At 41.2% G+C, this 5,917-nt stretch overlaps 1 long non-coding RNA gene across 1 annotated transcript; it reads right to left on the reverse strand.

The window, feature by feature from the left end:
• Nucleotides 1-276: 276 nt before the first annotated feature.
• On the reverse strand, nucleotides 277-4,548 carry LOC141728362 (uncharacterized). The gene is made up of 4 exons (XR_012579291.1): nucleotides 4,388-4,548; nucleotides 4,223-4,282; nucleotides 1,725-1,816; nucleotides 277-349 (listed from the first exon to the last, which is right to left on the reverse strand). It is a non-coding gene; the product is annotated as an uncharacterized LOC141728362 (long non-coding RNA).
• Between the last annotated feature and the right edge of the window lie 1,369 nt (nucleotides 4,549-5,917).

The raw sequence follows: 5,917 nt of genomic DNA on the forward strand, positions 1-5,917 counted from the left end.
AGTGATTTTCAGCCTGGTAAAAATACTTCTACTTCCCATCATATGGAATTTGGGGTGGACAATGTTTGCATGAGAAGAAAAAGCCCAGCATAACCAAACAGATTATACACCTACCATTCCATCTCCTAAAGGTCCACTGGGAACAGGAAAAGAAATGTTCCTAGGACCTCCTCTTTCTCCCTGGCAAGTCTTTTGTGGATCACAGTGCTATTGGCATATTTTGGTGAGACAGCTCCACGTTTTACCCTTTGGGGTCATTATTCCCTCACAGTGGTAAATCAGCCTCTGACTCTGTGCTCTCTCTGGAGGCCCATGTAGGAAAAAGCTTGCCTTCTCCTGTGACAGAAGGCTACAGAAGAAAGAGGGTTTTGTTTGTTAAAGAGTTGCTTTTGCAATTTGTCTTTTTCATGAAAAGAAACAAAATTAGAGTTTGGCAATCAATTAGAACACTCTGTCAGCAAGGCACTTCACAACAGACCAAGACTCCTGTTCCTGGGATTACCAGCATGGCTAGGGTAATGGAAAAATGTGGTTGTGGAGGTAAGATTAGCACAAGTAAACATCTGATGCATAGGAATATTTTTAATTATATATATTTTAAAGTCTTTTCTATTAATAAAACTTATTGAAATGCTTATAAGTTATGCTTCCTATTATTTTAAATGTCCCTTTTCTTTATGGGTTTGAGAGTTTAAAAAGAACCAAAACAGGGCACAACAGATGATCATGTTTCTGCCTTCACAGGAACATGCTGTCTTAGAACTGTAAGACCTCAGAGATCCCACTTACTTATATCCTAAATGAAATCAGCTTGCAATGAGCCTTGTTTCTCCACATCACAGCTATTAGAGTTTGTAACCAGATGGACAAAACTTGCTTAATAAATTCTTTATTACAAATCCTCTGGCCAAGCTTTTCTCAGGGCGAGCCTGCACTTTAGTGGCTGCAGTAACACAGTGCTGCTGACTTTACAGTAATTAGCTCAGAAACTTACCACAGTAGCTGTGGCAGACTGAGCCATGGGTCTAAAACACAGGTTCAATTAACCCATGGAGTGTTCCATGCTACTGCATTGAACAGGTAGTGTGGCAACAGAAAGCTATTGTGAGTAGGTCTGCACTGATTCCAAACTTAGCAGGATAGTCTGGACATATTCTGGACTAGACTTCATTGTTCCCAAACACAGTCCTTAAAGAAAACTAGAGAGCACACCATTTATAATTTAATTACACATCCATGGAGGTCATGCAGAACTCTTTTAGGTACCATCAATGGGAAATCTCAGTTAATAGTTTATTGGTGGGGGGGGGTTCAGACTTTTCTCCATACATAAAGACCTTTCTTGATCTTTTGTAGAGAATGGAACTACAAAATGTGACCCGAATATCTCTCCACATGTCTCCTCTGACAGCTTTCAAGTGCTGGCAAGGAAATGTAAGCTCATCTTCTTGCTCTCTGGGACAATGTTATATTGTCACAGCAGGAAGCAGATGGGATCTCTAGTGAATTTTTTAGGGGTCAGTGCATAGGAATGCAGCTCCTGAGCAAACTCTTTAGCATAACAACATGTGGCATTCATGCCAGAGTCTGCTGTTTGCAAGGGTGGAATCTAACTGTAAAGTTAAACTAGGCTTTGATTGTTTCTGTAGGTCCTTAAAATTACATGCTTTGGCAGCTGACACTTAACTCAACCTGGGAAAGTTCTGGAGGAAAGGGTCTCTCACCTTGTTTGTCTTGCTCTCTCCAAGCAAGCCCTTACAAAGTTGTGGTTCTAAATGAAAGTGATTTCCAAGGCTGTGGGGCTCTACAGAATCACCTGAAACAATTCACAATGAAAAAATCGTTCAGGCAAACACTAATTGAAACATTCAGAAACAGATTAAGGCATGGGGGACCAATTGCCTGAATCCTGAGCTTTTGCAGCCACTAGCAAATATCCCAATTCAAAAGACCTTAGACAAAGACACTTTATGCATAGCCAAAGGACCATGCCAGCCATCAAGCAAACCCTTAAAGCACAGCCATTATCTGGTTCGATTATCATTCTTCTAATTGAGAAACTGAAAACTATAAAGTTACAATAATCAAATGAAGAACATACTAAAGTTTATGAAGAGGGACAGAAGTCTATACTTGCATACATCAGTGATATCCATGCACCCCAGAAAGGTTGAGGCTTCTACTATGGCTTATAACCACACCCTAAGGGTCAAACCCTTACCCCACACTCTTTCTTCTCTGTATTACTGCTGTGTCCTATCACAAGGGAAGAATTTTCCTGCCACAAAAGCAGTATAAAAGTAATCCTCAAGCAGTATAAAAGCACCAAAGTTCCTACCTAAGAACAGCTGCAGTGGCTGTGGTAGGAGATGGAGAAGAGTTTGAACATGGAATATTTGAGAACAGAGTACAGGGCTGATGTTCCATCTGATGTGAGATAAACAGAACTTCTTGGATGCTCTAAAATATGCCAAGAACTGATGCAATTTCTATGCTGTCCCAGAAAGAGAAGAAGAGAAAGAAAATTCCTCCTCTGAAGCACATTGTCCCCTGTACTGTGATTCATAAACTCTGGGATTTGCTTCAAGTCTTAAGCTGCACCAGGAGAAGTCTAGGCTAGATATTAGAAAAAAAATCTTTACAGAAACAGTGATTGGGCCTTGGAATGAGCTGCCCAGGGTGGAGGTGGAGTGGTGGAGTCACCGTCCCTGGTGGTGTTTAAGACTGGACGTGGCACCCAATGCCATGGTTTAGTTGATGAGGTGGTGTTTGGTCATAGGTTGGGCTTGATTATCTCCAAAGTCTTTTCTGACCTAATTGATCCTGTGACTCTGTGGGGTCTGTGTGGGACATTCCAGACTGACATGCAGGTTTGTTCTGAGGTATCTGACTCTGCTAAAATTGGGAAATAATCCATTCAACAAATAGTGTCTCTTAAGGTGGATTGGTGATTTGCAGCCATAGGGATCCCAAAGCTTTTGTGAGATACAGAGCCTTGAACAGTGCTTCCTGTGGTGATGCTTTCTTCAACGGCCAAAGTCTTGAAAGCTCAATTGATCCTTAAAATAGAAATTATAATATCATAAAATGAAGAACCTTTTGCCATAACTGAGTCAATTCAAATGAAATGACAGTATCTTTAAACATTTCTTTTAGACTTTAAACTGTTTGTGTCGTAGGGCCAAAAAAATCTCTTTGTGAGAAAATCAGAAAATGCTTTTGTCTGTGATGCCTCTGATGGTTGCATTCAAAGCCTCTAAAGATCAATAGCAAGGATGATTAAGGAGATGGCTGCTGTGTTTGATTTTTTTCCTGAGGAAAGGGAAATCTTGCAGACTTGAATGGGCATTTCTGTCACTATTTAACAAAGAGATCTTGCCAAAGTTGACTTCAGCGTGCCTCAAGCACAGATGACAGTTGCACCTTATGGCTGAGGACAGAATTCAACCCCTCAAAAATAACTACTCTAAGAACAATATGCACATCCCCCCCAGGTTTTTCTCCTCCTTCTTTTCTGGTGGCAAGTTCTTCAAAATACAGTGCTTTTAAAAAAACCCTGAGGTGGTCTTGTTGGGTAAAAGTCCAGTCAGCCTTCTTACAGCTTGTCAGGCTTTCCATAGAGGATGAACAGAAGAGATTATGGGGAAGAGAATTGCTGAGAAGAGGATTTCTCCCAAATTTCAGAAAGTAAGTTCGGTAGGTAGTGGTGTTGTTCACCTGCATTTTCTTCTAGAATTTCATCATGGGAAAAATCAAAACACCAATATACAATATATCAATATATAAACATCAAGCTGTTGCAAAGTGTGACAAATCTAGAAGGGATGAATTTTATATTAGTTGAACACACCTGCAATCAGAAAACTGAGATAGCACCAGCAACTGGTGATGGGAATGTATGTCCTTGAAACAAAACCAGCAAAACAGCAGGTCAGATATCCCCACAGTGCCCTTGGAAAGGTGAGCATAGGTTGAAGGACAGCCTTCCAGATCCCTGAAGCCTTAGCTGACACCTAGCAGCTCTTCAAATCATACAGACACACACTCACCCACAGTTAACCTGGGGAAACCACCCTCTCATTTGATTTCATGATCTATCAGATTTCTCAATATAATTTTTTCCCTTCTTATTTTTGTTATATCTGTTTTCTCTGGGTGAACAAACCTTGTTGAGCCTGCTATCCCACAGAACAGGTTGTAACAAAGCTCCCAAGAGTCTCACCTCCCATTTAAGGCTGCTCCCGCTGTGTTCATGGAGCCATCACACAATCTATAAGGGCCACTGCAGAGACAAAGCCGTACATGAGTCACAAAAGAGGGCAGAAAGTAAAACAGGAAATCACCAAAGGAGCAGAGAACAAAGCAGCAGAAAGCCATGGAGTATTACATGATTCACATGATGGAGTAAGAAAGATGCAGCTCCTGTACCCATTTCTCAATCCCCACCATTACTTCTACAGCAGCAGCAGCAGAGTCTGATCCAAACCATGACTCTCTCTGGTCCCCATGAAGATAGCCAGCACACTCTCAGGAAATGTGGCCCCAAGGAAATCCTATGGGGAGAAAAAACCAAAAGGCTCTCTGATAAGGGCTGGCTAGAAAATAAGATTGAATTATGGACAAGGTCATCATGAATATTCATTGTAAGTAAGTGGGATTACATGCAAGAAAATGCCTGATTCTAACATTAATCTTTCATTTTACCCCAGATTGCTGTGGATTTTGACAAACTGCCTAGTAAAAACGGGTTAGATAATTTCTCTTTTTATTACAGGGATTCCCTGTGCTTCTTGAACTGTATATCCACAGAGATCTGCATTTTTACACTTTCAAACTTCCCAGAATATAACCCACTTCAACTAATTTATATGCAATTTCTGTCTCATCAATATGCCACCCAGCACTCTCATCTCACTGCAGAGCACACTCTTGATGATCCTTTTCCAAAAGCAGGCAGGAGCAGCAATTTTTGGCACATGAGCTTTTACTCAGACCCATCTGTACCACTCTACCTACCAACTGGATGGTGACAAAAGGTAAACGTTAGAAAGAAATGAGATAGCTGGCATAAAAGCCATAGGCAATAGCTGAGAAAGATCTTTTTCATTTGCATGCATCTGACTTCACTGCTGTTCACAACTGATTCACATCAACTGCCATGGTCAACACTTAATTCACAGCAAAAGCCGCTGGTAGTTTCACTTCATTAATATTGACATCTGAACTCTGTAGCTACAGTGGATTACTATTAATAATTATTTATGACCAGCAACTTGCACAGAGCATGCTGCCCAGTGCTGGGAGTCAGGTGATGAATCTCCAGCACCAATTCCCAGGCTGTCCACCCCTGCAGCCATGCAATGGGCTGCTTTACCTCACCTCTCTCACACCACCAGCGACACTTGTCCTACCACCAGTGCAGTGTGCTTTCACATGTAAAACTCACACTTCCTTCATGCTTCTGGGTAGGGTAGGAAGCTATAGCATACTAATAATATTCCTTCTTTGATGAAAAATAGCAGGGGAGGTGAAAAAAGCTAGATGGTAACAGTAAAGGTCAAGACAGTAAATATGCAGGTGTGAAATATTTTATTAGTCTAGGTTTCTGGTTTAGAAAGACATCTAGAAGTCTAGCTCAGATATCTAACTAGCAGAATTCCTCTTTTCCTATTTATGGGTCTACTGAAGTTTTATGTAGGGTACAAGGTCCTTAACCTTCCCCTCCAGCAGTGAGCAGAGTTGAAACTTTAAATTCATACACATACTGATGTGTTAGGCTAAATTCAGGCCACAGCACTCAATTCCTTTCAGGGTCAAGTCAATGTGCACCACGAAGCACCTCCAATCTACCAGTGCACAAGAACCCCATGAGCAACCCAGCCCTGTGTGACTAATAAAGTAAAGAAGTGGCAGTGCA

This window comes from Zonotrichia albicollis, chromosome 2, assembly GCF_047830755.1.
Source record: "Zonotrichia albicollis isolate bZonAlb1 chromosome 2, bZonAlb1.hap1, whole genome shotgun sequence".
NCBI lineage: Eukaryota > Metazoa > Chordata > Aves > Passeriformes > Passerellidae > Zonotrichia > Zonotrichia albicollis.